Source organism: Anopheles arabiensis, chromosome 3 (assembly GCF_016920715.1).
Source record: "Anopheles arabiensis isolate DONGOLA chromosome 3, AaraD3, whole genome shotgun sequence".
NCBI lineage: Eukaryota > Metazoa > Arthropoda > Insecta > Diptera > Culicidae > Anopheles > Anopheles arabiensis.
The window spans coordinates 74427899-74444021 of NC_053518.1; the positions used below are offsets into that span (position 1 = coordinate 74427899).

A 16123-nucleotide genomic window follows, 5' to 3' on the forward strand; every position below is an offset into this window, starting at 1 on the left:
TATAATTGCTTCGAAATGAAAGAATGTAATTCCAAACAATGTTTTTTTTAATGCGATTATGCTTTAAAGTGATATTGTTTCTATTTCGATCTAAACTGGAACTAAACTAGAACTAAAACTGAATCTTTTCCGTTCCACGATCAAGCCCTGAACCTGTTGTGGTCCACAATTTGAAACTGTTCTGGAAAAGTCGTTCAGCGTTGTAAATATAGAAGAAAAAAAATGTTTAAAACCATTTCACAAAAGCATAGTCTAAGTGCTGGACGAAAGGATTTTTTTTTAAATTTTCAATCGATTGGAAGATTTTAACAGCGTTAACCGTTTTTCGGACAAGGAATTTGAATGTGGTTTCCATTTCGCCATCCGAAAGTTTCGAAATTCAATCGTAACTGTCAAAAACTGTTTACGATTCGTTTGCCTGCCATCACTGAACCAACCCGATCCCGGGTAGGGTGGGTGGCGGCTGGTTGCCCGTGTGACACATCGCCTTCTCACCCTCGCACTGTTTCATTCTCTCCGACGCCACAGAAGCGCGTGCGAGCGAAATGCATATCGATAGCGGGCATCCCGTTCTTTCTAGGGCGCGATACATCAAAAAAACAAATATGGCGACTCGGTTCGATCGGAGCTGGAATTAGTGTCGGTGCATGTTTGGCGAAAATTATCCATTTTCCAATCACGGCTCGCGGTGCCGCCAGTGTGCAAAGCGTAGAGGAAACGTCCCGCCACCCGGTGCGAGTGAAGTTCGGGTACGACTGTGTGGTACAGTGCGTGAAATCGTGCGAAAAGAAAATCGGTCCCATCCCTGGATCCGCGGGTGTATGTAGAGTGTGTGTGTGTGTGACGGTCGGTCAAACCTCAGCCCCTTGAAGCGGGTGGTGTTGAAAGCAAAAGCAAGTGTAAGTAGAAGCAGAATAAGAAGAAGCAGCAGAGAGGGAGTGAAAAGGAGCAAGAGAGATTGCGGCGTGCGGTGTGTGAACTGGTGAAGAGCGGTCCAGTAAAGCGGGCAAAAGAGAGAAAGAAGAATCCGCAGTACGTGTGACAGAGAGTCGCCGAAGCAGACGTGCGTATGTGTGTGTGGTTTTGTGATTTGCTAGAGTGAGAAAGGAGGAAAGCAGGGCTGGAACCGTGAGCTGGTTGTGCGGCGTGACAACGAAGCATGCCGATGCGTGGCTCAGTGGATGCATGTGTAGGTGTGTGAATGCAACAGCACAAACAAGACGGGCGCCGCTAGTGTGTGAGTGTGTGTAAGTATGAGCGGGAAGGAAAAATTAAGTTTTTGATGTGCTGATTCGCTGTGAAAGAGGATGCTTGCTGCGTTGGCTCAAGGATGTGTTGTTTGCGGGGTGTGTGTGTGTGTGTGTGCTTGATTAAGAATTTATTACCAATAATTAAGTCCAATAAGTCGACATTCGAGCCGGTCTCGTAGTACAGTCGTCAACTCGTACGACTTAAGAACATGCCCGTCATGGGTTCAATCCCCAAATAGACCGCGCCGCCATACGTAGGACTGACTATCCTGCTATGGGGGGAAATCTATTAGTCACTGAAAGCCAAGCCCACAAGTGGGTACAGGCAGGCCTTGACCGACATCGGTTGTTGAGCCAAAGAAGAAGAAGAAGAAGAAGTCGACATTTCACTGGTGACGGAGATTTTTCCCGCAGAATGAGCAAAACGCTAACAACAATCCGATTCTGCTACAATCAGATAATCCTACAAATGAGTATGATACGTCATGAAACGTTAATTTGAAACTGTTTAATAATTTCAAACTCCCATTTTAGGTCTAAATGATGAAACAGAACAGATTGCTTTTTTGAGAAAAAAACGGACAAATTTGAACGATTTTTTGGAGCTCCAACTAGCTCGGAGAACGTTATCAGTTGAATCCTGCCAAATGATGCGAATCAAGTCGCCCCGCGCGATGGCCAAAATGATCAACACCTATCGGTATTTACTCCAGCAACATTTGGCGAAAGGCCAGTCCGTTGAATGGATGGCCGATTCTGACTGATGCCCTAGTATCGTGCCGCCCTCATTGTCTCGGTATTGCTTGGGCAGAAGTTCAAGGGTCAAGTCAAACCGGGCGACTGAGAAAGTACCCATTCAATTTGGACCAGATGACCTAGAAGTGTTGTTTCAGGCCAAATGTCTGGCACCAATTTTGAACCAATCTGCCGGTTCCGAAAAGACTCCCGAATGTTCCGGTGCCTTCCATTGCCAGCAATGGGCAGCCAGACCCTTCCGAAGCAGTCTGAAGCTATCAGGTGTAACTCCTGAACCGAGTTATTGCAGGATCTTTCTTCCTTAATCCTTAATTGGCTATTTTAGTGATGAATCGATCCATATATCCCTGTTGAGTGGCATTTCCGGCGCAAAATATTATACTTTTGATGGCATAAAATTCAAATGAAACAACCTTGCCAGAACACCGGGCAAGCGACGAACCCTTTTTTTAGCGTAAAACGGCCATTGGCACCGGCATTCATGCATTTTGGCAGCTTGGATGCTGCTCACATTCTCAAGACCCAGCATGAAATGCGTCCAAATGCAATCTCCTCCTAGCTTCCCAATCATCCAATACAGCGGAATTAACACCCGCCCCAAACGCCCTGCCGTGATAGTGTCACAAATGCAGCCCGAGCATTGGTGAGCATGAATCTCGCGTGCTGGAGGAAAATCAAGATTTTCCACCACGAGATTGGGAGAGAAAATTCCATCTCGTCTCCTCGTGTACCGCCCCGCAGTTTTGGGCTTTGAAGTACGAGAGAAGAGCCCGAGAGAGAGAGAGAGAGAGAGAGAGAAAAAGCAAGAGAAGCCAAACACAATCTCAATGGCAATGCGCAAAGAGGACGAAAGATGGAAATCGTTGTGCTCTCCTATAGGTCTAGGTGGGCTGTGGTGGCTGGCGCACACACAGGCCCAGTGACAGCAGCAGCAGCACCAACACACGCTCGCGAACGGGCGCATCAACACACACACACACACACACGCGCGTAGAAGAGAGTCAGCGGCGAATGGAAAATTTTGCGTCAGAGTCGGGTGCGTGCGTGACACGAGCGGACACGGCAAATGCCATCCAGTGCGAAAAGCGGGTTGCGTGCGTTCGTTGCGGCACGGCGGGCCGTTCGTGCCTGTGGGTGTGTGTGGTGTGATGGTGTGATAAGAGGCGTAATTGGACAGTGAAAATCACACATTTTTCCACTGGGTCGTAGTGGGCTTTGCTGCTGTGGGAAAGGAAGAAACGTAGTGCACGTAGCGTGTGTGTGAGTGTGTGTGTGGGTGTGTGCAAGTGCCGGGGAAAATTTCCTATCGCTTTAACCGAATGGCCGAAAAAGCAATTGCAGACGGATTGTGTTTCTGCTTTTTTTGCAAGGAAAACAGTGATTCTCGTGTGTGAGGAAATGAATCATTAAAAAGAAACCACCAATTCCTGCTATATCTTGTGTAGTGCAACAAAAAAAAAGAAGGAGAGCAAAAAAAGGTGTGTATATGTGGCGCGGTGTGCTGTGGCGGTGGAAAATGTACGGAATTGTACGCCCTGTGCGAGAGGGATAACCCCGAAATATAATGCTCCTCCTTTCCGGGGACAGTGAGCGGCGCACCTGTCAACGGTAGTGTGTGCGAATTTTGTGCGGCTGCTGCACCACGGCCCCACCCCGCGCCTCGTGCGAATTGCGTACGGCAAGGGTGCGGCAATTTTCCTACGCCAATGGAAAAGGAGGAAAAAAGAGATGCACAACAAACGCTCGTTCGGTGTGAAAATGGTTAATGATTGATGAAATTCTTTAGTAAAGTTGGGAACGGGAAGAGGAAAACACGCATACACACACGCACACTCGCCTAAAAGGATTACGCCCCACAATTGTATATGCATGTGTGTGTGTGTGTGTGTGTGTGTAGCAATTTTTGCTCTTATCCTTTTCTCTTCGTTTCATGATTTTGCTTATCAAATGATTGCACCGATAAAAAAAGGAAAATCTTTCACTATACATCTCTCCGCCCCTCTCCTCCTTTAGCAATAGGGCGTATGGCGCTGTACGTGTGCATCTCTGCGTGTGTGTGTGTGTGCGCATCCGGAAAGTGCAATCTCCGGGCTGGGGTGGTGGTGTCGCACGGCAAAGGAAGAAATCTGGGTTACTATGGTCATTTACGCTGCACGGGACGCCCGTGCAAGGTAGTAGTAGTAAGAAGAGGAAGAAGAAGCAATGCATTTCTTGTGGCAACGGTATGGGAAAGACGCAAAAAAGAGGATCCGCGAGAAACACGGATCAGAGAGCTGCTGGTGCAAAGAAGTGTCACGAAGAAGAAAACACCATCCAAACGTGTGTGTGTGTGTGTGTGTATTTTAAGGATGCCGAGCTCTTCAGTGTGAGCGTGTGCCCAGCAAAGGATGGGAGAGCATGCGAGAACGGTCCTTTCTCTCACACTGCCTCTCTCTCTCTCTCTCTCGCCTGAAAATGCCGCTCGTATCCTTTTTGCGGTTGGATGAGATAAATCTCATCCGGTCTATTTTTTTTTTTTGTTGCATGTCCTGTATCCTCCTGCATCCTCACCCCCCTACTCGACCTGACTGTGATAATCATTTTCACTAGAGCTGTGGAGCATGGGAAAATGATCCTTTCCCTTGTGTCGCGGTTTTGCGTAGAAATTTGACACAAATACGCAGCGGGGGCACGCACACCACTAAGCTTCTGTCCACCGTACTATCTCCGGTTACTGGCAGTGGGTGGTAGTTGAGGATGGGGTTGGTTGTGGGTGGGTGTGTATTTTCCCGCAAGGGACACACACACACACGTACACACCGGGGAGCGCACAAATTGTTTATTGTTTGTTGTCGGCAAGCATGAAGCTGGGAAAACAAAACAAACACGCACACACACACTCACACGCAGTTGTTGTTTTTTGTGTGTTTGTGAGTCTAGGGAAGGGGGATGAAGGGGGAGGACTTGATGCTTCCAATGTACACCGGATGATTCAGTAATTTATATATGACGACAATTATTGAGTTTGAGTTGTTCAAGAATGTAGAAAAAAAAGTTATGAATATGAGTCGAACCCAAAGGTTCTTTGTCGCCCGAAGCATCTTTCTCGATTTGATGATTCAGTTGGGTAGTAAAAGCAAATCGATCCACACTTTATGGCAGTAGATAAGGGAAGTGTGCGCCTAATAGGTCGCGCCTATTATTACCTTGTTTAACGAGTTTATCATAATTACACAGCGCGCGATAAGTCATTCGTCAATCATTGTAACGCATTGCCAAGGGGAGAGGAGTATAAACTGTCAACAGGGGCAGTTTATTTGGAGTGTGACAATATTTTCTTTTTGCAACAATTTACAGCTTATCAATTACGTGTCACATCAAGCAATTTCTTCATATTCTGCATACTGATTGGCGATTGACTTAATTTTTTTTTACTGATTTGCGAGTATTTTTTGTCTCAGTTTGGAAAAAAAACATGATTTAAGTTCCCAGCGTTAATAAACAATTTATTGTTACTAGATTATCATTTTTTTCTTTTACGACCATAAGCAGTGACTAACATCCGTGGTAGTAGTAACTCTGTAAACCTTTCTCCTTTATTTGTGGTTTGTAGTTTCTCCAAAAAGTGTCAAAATCTGTTTTTAACTCCTTAATATGGTCAGATTACACGGCTGCGCAAATAAATTTCAAAGATTCCCTTTACTTTTAAGAACATGCCAAAATTCAAACCCATTATTTTGGTTTTGGAACAAATATATTGCATATTATGGTTCAAGAACTGCACATTAGTGGTGGAAGCTCGGAATCTGACCTATCCGATTCCGATTCCGTGTTCGGTATCAATTCCGGAGCAGATTCCGATGTAGGAATCGTTTCCGATGCTGGAATCGATTCCGATTCCGGAGTCGATTTCGAGGTCGATTTCGGAGCTAATTCCGTAGTTGACTCCGGAGCCAAATCCGCGTACAGAATCTGTTCTGGAATCGGAATTGGCCTGGGAATCGCAATTTGCCCCGATAACGGAATCATGATTGACTCCAGAAATGGAATTAGCTTCGGAATGAGAATTAGTTCTTGAATTAAAAATCGAAGTTTCAAAAGCGAAATCAGTCCGGGAATCTCCATGAGAATGGATCGTTTACAAGTAAATTTTGATTCTTTCCAGTTCTCAATACGTAGTATCATTGGATCCAAAGGCCTTTTTATATGGAGATGCCGAAACCGACTCCATTTCGAAGCCGATTCTGATTTCCGAGCCAATTTCGATTCCGGATCCGATTTTGATTCCGGAACTGACTCCGAATCCGGAACCGATTCCAGAACCAATTTCAGAGCCAATTTCGGAATCGATTCCGGAAATTGATTCCGGACCTACTGTCCGGAATCGATTCCAGAAAACTTCCGAGCTAGCCGGAATTTATTCCGACAAAAGTTTCATTTTTTTCCATCAATACTGCACATGTCCTAATGTCGGCCCTGGATCTGATGCTGAATCTATACTAGTCCTGGAACCAATCATGAACCCATACCTGGCCTGGCACCAGTCATGGATCCATACTGGTCCTGGAACCGATCATGTATCCATGCCGGACCTGGAACCTATCAATAACCCGTACTAGTCCTAGAACCGATCATGAACCCATACAGGCCCTGGAAACAATCATGAACCCATACTGGTTCTGATTTCGATATGTTCGAATCCATACTGGTCCTGAAACCGAACATGAACCTATACCGGTTCTGGAACCGATCATGGACCCATACAGGGCCTGGAACCTATGATGAATCCATACCTGCCCTGAAAGCAATCATGAACCCATACTGGCCCTGGAACTGATTATGAACCTATACCGGACCTGGAACCTATCATGAACCCATACCGGACTTGCAACCAATCATGGATCCATACTGGTTCTGGAATCGATACTGAACGCATACCGGACCTGGAAGTGATACTGAATCCATACCTACCCCGGTGCTAATCATGAACTCATATCGGTCCTGTAATTAATCATGAAACAATAATGATTCAGAAACAGCTCCCGATTCCATTAATTTACTGGAACAGTACCTGGAACTGTTCCGTGTTTGGTTTCGGTCTAGAACCGATACAATTCCAGTTCCAGAAAACAACAATACCCGCAGTAAATATGCAGACTGTATTCCAACATGAACCTGATAGGAATTGTTCCACGTTCTGCCAAAGTAGAAGCATCTCAGTAGAACACCGGACATCGAAATCCCTGTGGTACAGATACAAAATAAAAGAAAAACAATCTAGCACAACTGCACCTGTGCTGCGCTCCAACTCACCGCTAATGGACAACGGTATACTGCCTGCGCAAGCGGGAATTATCACGCCATAAAACGCTGCCTGCACCGCCGGGCTAAAGCCCATGAAATGCCCGTGGCTGGCTGGCTGGCTGGCCCAATAACAAACCCCGTGTTTCATCTCATTACCTAGAAACCGTCATCGCAACGACAAACCGGTGCGCGGTTGTGGCGGCGGGGCTGGTTATGGTGGCGTTGGCGCGCAACCGACGTCCTCGCGGATTGTCAATTCCGACCCGGGACAGCACCACCAACATTGTGAAACCGCGAATAATGACGGAGGTCGGGGAGACGGGGGGGAGGGGCTGCTGCAAAACCGGTTTGTTGCGCTTTGGGGCTCGGTGGTGGTGGCACACTTTTTGCGTTTGTGATCGACTAGTAGCAGCGTGTGTGTGTGTGTAGACTGCACTTTCTCCTGCACCGGGATGGAAGGCGGAGGGGATGAAAAAGGGGAAGTGACAGGGGTTGCCACGATGCAGAACGTCACCGGGCGGGACGTTGAATATATGGGACAGCAGCTCAGCTCTCGGCGTCACTTTGCGCTTGATTTGTTTCATTAGTTGCATTATTAAGGACAGAGTACGTCACGGTGGCGGGTTGGCGATGTTTTTGTGTTATAAATTAGAAAACAGGAAATTTGTCATAGAAATATCCAATGAGCATTTGTTTGCATCTTTATATTTAACGTCTTTACTTCGTTTCTTGGATTAAATATTGATATAATTTAAGCCGCTTAATGTAAAATTCTAATTAGAAAAAGAAACATCATGACAGAATATCATGAAAAGTGACTCCATTTTTGGGAAATATTCTCATTATTTTTCTATCATTTAGCACTAAGACATGCACACAATGTTTCTCACATATATTTTCTTTTGATTTGTTTCGTTGTGATCCAACCGCACTTACGCTCTTTTACGACGTACTCTCTCAGTGTCCAATTCGACTCCATCGACGCGATCGGGAATGGGAGCAATCGAAGCAAAATCAATTTACACAGAAATGTGGAGCAGCGGCGGGATAAAATGCACATACACATATACAATAAAACAGAAACCCGGTCAGATTGCAAAAGATCGTGTATCAGCCGGATGGCAATACCATGGCACCGCCAATCCACCTCCAATCCACACCAACCGACTCGGTAGTGCGAAAAAAGGGCAACTGGATGCCAACGGCTGGCGAACGACAAACCCCGTTCCCCTTTTCCCCCCTTCCCCGTTACAAACGGTTGATAACGAGCCACACTCACTGCTGCTACTGCTGCTGCTGATAATGATAATGGTGCACGCGCTTTTGTGCAACACCAACCATTCGAAAGCGAAGAAGGATATCTTCTTAACGCGACACAGCAATCGCGTCCCCATATATTGAAGCGCTAGCAAAAGGGGGATTCCGGGCGACACAATCAAAGCGCGAGACGATTGATTCCGGTGGCTGGTGGCCTTCCCTCCAGCGTCGCAGGGCAATATGACAAATAACCGGAACGACCTCGAAACGGTCGTAATTGGATATCCTTTGTGCGGCGGCGACAACACAACAACGTGACTGTTTCGTGACCGCTGACCTGGCGCGGAACTTGGAGAAGGAGGTTTGAGGGATGGATAAGGTGACGTAAACGAGGGAGAAAAAATCAAAACACCTCGACAGTGTTGTTAGGTGTGCGTGCACTGGTATTTTCCGTTTTCCTCTCTCTCTCTCTCTCTCTCTCTCTCTCTTTCTCTCTCTCTCGCTCTCTCTCTCTGTCTGATTGATCTGATCAGCATTTGCACAAATCGGTCGCGCAAAAATCGATCCAATGCAATGGGAAACTGTTTCACGATCGAGGGCCACCAACAGAAGGACATTCTTTTAACTGTGTGTGTGTCTTTCTCTCTTTGTTTGAAGTAATCGGCACCGTCTGGTGTAACAAAGGCAGTTTGGAAGCGCTTCAGCGACTTCAAAACTAATCCATCGAACCCCCCCCCCTCTGTCCGAGTAGGAAGGGAAAGAAGTTAACACTTTTGCCTCCAAACCACCACCGGTGATGCCTTCATCAATTTCTTCCTAACGGCGTGTGAGGGTTGCTTCGTGATAGAAAGTGCAGCACTAATTGGACAGTCCCTTTTTTCTCCGTGCCGCGGATGAGCTTCCAGGAGGGAAAAACTATTTCAACGGGCTGTGGTTTGGCCATCAGCGTGATCCTTCTCTTTCTCGTCCTTGTCCTTGGTGGAAAGGAAATTAGTTTCTCCAAGGTGTGGTGGGAAGTGGCTTGACGGGTTTACTTCCGGCACGCAATCAATTCGCTCGCCCCCGTCGCCTAGAGTCGTGGAATGTTCCGTTTGCCGTCTTAACGTTCTACTGCCGATGTGTGTGTGTCTGTGTGTGGGTGGTATTTTAGCAAGGAAATTGATTGTTGAAATGAAGATGATTTGAATATCTTCGAACGGTAAACGATGGCATTCAAATGATTGATACGATTGAGTGCAATGGAAAGGGAAAGTCGATCAGATAGAAGACAAAAGCAATACTTAAGATGCTTCTTGGAATGGTACAAACTATGTCACACTTTTATCTCTCTCTATCGTTCTCTGTCTCTATCTTCTGTCTATCTCACTGTCTTTCTCTCTCTTCGCCTCTCTTCCTCTGTCTCTCTCTCCCTCTTTTTCACTCTGTCTCTCTGTCTGTCTCTCTGTATCTCTCTCTTAGCTTCTCTTCCCCTTTGTACCTGTCTGTCTCTCCCTCTTTTTCTATATTTCTCTTTCTATTTCTGCCCCACTTTCTCTCTGTCTCTCTCTCTCTCTCTCTCTCTCTATCTCTCTCACACACACACACACGCGCGCACATGAACATACAACTTGCCTTTTTCATTCAATGAGAAAGTTAGTACGAAATCAGATGAAATCACAATTGCAGCACTTGAAATCACAATTGCAGCACTTGAAATCACAATTGCAGCACTTGAAATCACAATTGTAGCACTTGAGATCTGCAACTGCACAGCGCTCAAAGTCACAAAACAGTACAATTGCATCATTTGCCGCTCAACTTAAAGCTACAGCAATTGGTTAGTGATTTTATTTGATCCATTCGTGATATCAACTGATTACAACCGAAATTTGTCATATCATGTGACAAATGAATTAATTCAAATGAACCGGTAATCATTTATCTGAAGCTACTGCCATTTTGGTTTGTTTTACATTTTGCATTTGAGACATCAACTGATTGCAGAATCATAATTGTTTTCATCAACTAAGAAAATTGACGTTTCTAATGATATTCTAGGAAACTCCGCTGATGTTACAATAATTGGTTTGAGTTTTCAAATGCTGTGTTTGTGCTATCAACTGATTGCCTATTCAGCATTTGTGATATCAACCGAAAAGGTTGACATTTCAAATGAAATGGTTTAATATAAACATGGCATTATCCTTTTGTCATTTTCATAAAATCAGGTTTTAAGAAGAGAATTCTCAATTTAAATTTTTCCAAAAACCAATAAAGCGCCAACCGACCCATGAACGAACTACTCACTCTAGGGTGTAAGCAAAGAAAATCAAATTTCCCTACCGGTGTGTCTTGCGAGACCACTGTTATGCTAATCTCGGGTATAAGCAAAGCAAAGAGAAAGGGGGGGGGGGCGATAGAAGGGGGCATACACTGAAACATGCAGCTTATGTTTCTTTTGCTGTGCAGTTGATTCCTTTTTCGGACCCAAGATTTTATATCTCATCGTCCTTTTTTTTTTGTCTCTTTTTCGCAATCGTTTTTCTATCGAAAGAAAATTCTAGTCAACTACGGACGGCCATGGCTCCCAACGAGTGTTTAGTGTATACTACACAAGTAGTCGCTGTTTGCTGGGTGTGATTTTTTTTGCGTCGCGATTGCAGATTATCTATAATCAACGGGGAATTTTACTCGTCCCGTGGTTCTTGAACGGAAATCGGGGAAAAAAGGAAGCACAAGACACGACAACTTACCACACCTTCAGTTGCAGGTAGTCAGTGGGTGGCGGGGGGTGTGGTGATGATGATACAGAAGAGAAGGATGTGAAAAATCTTGCATCCGGCGTGCTTGTTACGGACAGTTTCCGCTTTTTCCGTTTCGTCCTTTTCCTTTCTCAGCAGTTTCAGCTTTTTCTTTTGCTCTCTACCGGGCCAGAGACCGTTTCGTATCGTCTGGAACCAGTTTAAAGCTGTCCGTGTCCGGAATCGACGAACTCGGCCGACGAGCGAGCAAAGCAGAGCAAGATCTCGATCCAGCTAGCGAAATGAACCGATAATGGATTGGTAGCCGGAGTAGTTTTCCGCTGCATGCGGGAAAAGTGGGAAAATTGATCATCTTTTTCTCTCCTTCTCGCTCACCTCGCCTTTCCCACTTGCTCTCTCGCTCGATTCGAAAATGAAATATACAAGGTACTCTCGACCCGTTGCAGAAGAAGAGACGTATTATTTGATAGGAGAAATTAGTCCGCCTCGCCCTGGGAGTTTTCCCTCTTGTTTTTCCTTCTTGTTTTTGTTTGTTTCAATGAGTTTGTTGGGGGGCGCGAACTCGGACCCTTGTGCACGATGCTCATACACAGCTTCCCGCTATAAAAGGATAAATAATGACCGTTTTTGCCCCTCGGACCGGGACCGCCGTACGTGCTGTGTTGTGGGTGGTGGTTGGCAGCTTTTCTTTTTTGCCCTGCCCCCCCCCCCCCCCCCCCCCTTATAATACAACTGCATGGCCGCAGTCAGCAGTGTCTGGAGCAGTGCCGCGACCCCGGAAAAGCCAGGTGAAATACAATTTGCAATCAGGTAATTTGCTAGATAGGATTGTTTAATGCGGCTAATCAGATCAGCTGCTGAGGCACCGCACTGTTCCTTTTCCCTCCAATCCCCCCCCCCCCCCCTCCCAATCCAGTGGAGAAGGAGGGGAATGATTTCACTTCCGCCCAAGAGGATAAATGGTTTGTTTTACTGGTTTAGAATTTATGCCCGTCTGGTGGTGTGTGGCGTGGCGGCCAACCTTATTTGCTGCGCGGTATGAAATATATGGCAGGTTATGTAGCATATTTCTCGTGGTGTGTGGTGTACCTATCGCCCTTTTTTTTGAGAGGTAATTAAGCGGAAAATTATCAAACCATCAAGCGCATCGCGCATGCTTGTTGTGTGTGGTTGGAGGTCCGCTCTGATGTGGTTTATTGCGGTGGAGGACAAATTTGTGTTTCTGTGAACTCTTCTGTGAATTTCACAGGGAAATCAGCTTTGGCGTGCGAACAAAGCACCATTTTTAGTGCATTATTCTCATTATTGTGTGGCTACGACAGGTTGTGTTGCGCAGACAGTTAGAGTCGCTGTTTTTATTGATATAAATGATAAAACAAATTTATTTTAGCACCTTTAGTCTTACCGTGTGTTCCCCTCGTCGCAGTAGCATCGCATGAAAGCAAATAATTACCCATCTCGCACGGGATAATTAATAGTCCAGTATCTCGTCTCTGGAGGGGGTCTCGGAACAGATCTTGAAAGGCAAATTGCCAGAGAGAGAGTGAGAGAGCGGGATAAGAAGAGGGGTCTGTTTGCTTTTTTAGGAACCTTCCCTTTGCTGGCGTTGTTTGGGCATTGCACAGCCAGGCGGGGGAAGTCCTAAGCAAACACCAGGCGATGTGTGAGATGCGCAGCTGGGTGTGGATTTAAAAACGGGAGTTTTTTAAAGGTCAATTTTAAGGTTGCCCATTTTCACTCCACACATTTTGATGCAATCTTGCTTCAAAAGTACGTGATTTATCGCTCATAAACATGTGTTGCCGTCATGCCGCACGTCTCAAGAAACCACAAAATGGTTCAGGCTTTATTTGGATTTCATTTTTTAAACCATGTTTTTCTTGTGCAAAACTCCAATCACGTTCCACGGCGTCGGACAGGCAAAAGCTGTGCAGCAAACAATTGTCTGTGTCTGGGCGCATAGTTTTAATCCATTTTTGCACACGTGTTTTTTTGTTTCATGTTCCCCAGAATCCAAGCGAGTCTTTTCCAATTTTGTGGAAGCCCAGAAGAACACATAACCTGTCTGTGAAGGCTTATAGAGAGACGGCACAAGTAGCAGCAGCAGCAGCATGATGCACATTCTTTTAATTGTTTCCAGAGCCCCACGATCACGTTGCAGAGAGCCGAGGAAAAAGCCGCTCCCCGTTTAGGTCATATTTCTCCTTTGGAGTTGGCGATGCTCGGGGAAGAAACGGGCCGCGAAGAGAGTACACCGTCAGCAGCATATTGCTGCAACAGTAATATGTGTGTGGCGTGTTTTTCCGCTCCTCCGTGTTGGAGGAACTATTGGAAAGGGATGGGAAGGTTGCTGGGAAAAGCGCCGGCAACCGAGCGGCAACAATAATAAATTAATCAAGAAAATGGCCCTACTTTTTGCTATTGCTGCTTCATCACAGTTCTCCCCGATCAAGGAAAACGTGGAAAGCAACAGCAGCAGCCGCCCATTCTTGCCTGCAGTTGGTTGGGTTCTTCGGGTTGTGGTTGCGCGCACGAGATGAGCCGATGAGGAATATCTGGTTAAATTGTTCTGACACATGGGCGATGGGTGATTAATGGGCTGTGTGATCCTGTGCTTGCTGCTGTTGTTGCGGGAAACTCGCTGTCTAGGAAGAAGGAAAAATTGACGGTGTGTTGTGTGTGCTGGTGGAATGCTGTGAATGCCGTACCTCCGACTTTTCGAGATTGAGTCATTTCGCGCGCGCGTGTGTGTGCAATTTTTCAATTTTCCTTCTTCTCGCCGTGTCCTAAGGCCCAAGAAGCCCAAGGAAAATGAAACAATGATGATTGGAAAAAGTCCAACCCAACAACGTGATGCATTCTGGCAAGAAAAAAAAAAATAAGACGGCAGAGCCGTTTTAAATCGTTTTGGATTGATAGTTTTTCAGTAAGACAAGACTTTCACGCTGCAGTGGGCAAGTTGTTCTATGGATAAGAATTCAGCAACATTGGGTACTCCAGAAACCCTGGTGTATGATTAATTGCGCTCACGCTGCACACTGTTGTATCGGACACGACAAACCTTTACCAAGCGTCTGGAGCGCCACCTCGCACAGGAAACTTTGGAACTCCAAAAACCAAAACCATCATGCCCAGAAGTTGTCCAGCGGAAAAGTTGAATGCAATGCTCCTGAAGTTCGTCTAACCCAGAATTCCGACTCGCTTCACTACTAGCTCCAAGAAGAAGCAATCACTTGAAAGAGTTACCTTACGTGCTGAATTTCTGGAGACGAGATATGCTCTGAAGTCTTGGGAATAGCTCCTGTTACTCCTATTTCGGGCGGCACATCGTTAAATGCACTTTTTGGAGTTGGTGTTCGAGGAGGGGGTGTAAGGGCGGTTATTAGAGCATCGAATCCATCTCAAACTCCCAGGATGTTCGGAGAAACGACCCACCCGGAACGCTCGATAATGATGCACTTTTTTGGAGGAGGTTGGTTTGAGCAATGGTGGAGGCGGTGCTGTAACTAGATAAAATGATGACGGGTGGTGTGTGGTACATCTTCCGGTGGAAGCAAAACGTTTGGAGACACACACTCTCACACACTCACACACCGTCTAGCTGTCATCGTTGATTGCACGCCTTCCTTCAGTGCTCTCGAAGTTGGCAGGACCCGAGAAGAGGTCGAACCGTGGGAAACGTTGTTTGATCAGACAAGATCCTTGCCTCTTTACTGTAGAAGTAGTAGTAGTAGTAGTTGCAGTGGCAGTACCACGAATCATTAAATTCTCCACTAGCAGCTACCAAGCTGTAGCTTAACCGTCACTGGGAGACAGAAGCGCAAAATGTAATGTCCCCAATTTTGAAGCGGTTTTGATCGCAAGAAGCAGAAGAAGCAAACGTATGTGCGATGTCTAGAAAGGATCGTGTGGTCGGTAAGCTAAGATAAGGGGTAACACTAAAGCAGAGTGCCGAGAATTGTACAAAAGATTCGCGAAAAGTTCAACGTGTGTTAGAGGGGTGACACGTCATCGGTGTGTGGTCCCTTACACGTTGGGCGATTATGTTAGGGACTGAAGCGGACGTGGGACACACAGACACACACACACACAGACACTGGCAGGTTGTGTGTACTAGGGTTTGAAGTGTTTCCTCCCTTCCTTTCCTGTCAACGGTTGAGTATCCCGAGTGTATCTTCCAATGGGCGGTGAGGGAGGTTTCACTTCCGGCTGGGAAGAATACGGACAGAAGAGGCCTGTGCATGTGAGAACGACTTCACATCAATATGTGCGACCCATGCTTGGGCGGGATGGTGCTCGGTAGTACTTTACCTCCCGTGCTTGAGCATGGCAAAATCGATTTTTTTCTTCTCTCTGTGTGTCACTACCCACAGCCAGCAGCAGCGCGTCTCTTGAACATGAAATTCGCACACATAAACCGTACGCCGGCAAAGTTAAACCATAGGTTTTTGTATTTTTTTTTGTACGTTGGTAATGGCCAGGAACATCCATAGGGCACCACTAGAGAGCCGTCCGCTTCCGGTCGACTAGGTGGTGGTACGGGCAAAGGGAGGACCTTGTGTGTGTTCTACACTGTACAGAAACAATCGTTTTTTCTTCATTCGGAAGAGTTTAACCCGGTAACTAAAAATGAAGGGTAATATTAGTACTGATTTTGACGGGTGTTTTATGTGGCGGGAGGGAGTTTGTTACAATCGGCGGTTTTATGGTTTCTCGTTGGGTTAGTGTTTATTGAAAGTTAGTCCTACTCTGGTTCGTTTTGGGGGGGAAAAACTGTTTATTTTGCATCAGGTTCTTATTTAGGTGATTTTTTTTTCTCCTAACTTTTGTTTGCTT

At 46.0% G+C, this 16123-nt stretch overlaps 1 protein-coding gene across 2 annotated transcripts in view; it reads left to right on the forward strand.

Moving 5' to 3' along the window:
* Positions 1 to 573: 573 nt before the first annotated feature.
* The window catches only part of LOC120899806 (catenin delta-2), a 43298-nt gene continuing 27748 nt past the window's right edge, over positions 574 to 16123 (forward strand). Inside the window, exon 1 of one of the 2 annotated variants that reach the window (XM_040306031.1) lies at positions 574 to 1247. The gene's annotated coding sequence lies outside the window, so the exon portion shown is untranslated. Of the gene's footprint in view, positions 1248 to 3025; positions 3485 to 16123 lie in introns of those variants that run through there. The other variant, XM_040306033.1, reaches the window with a different exon arrangement.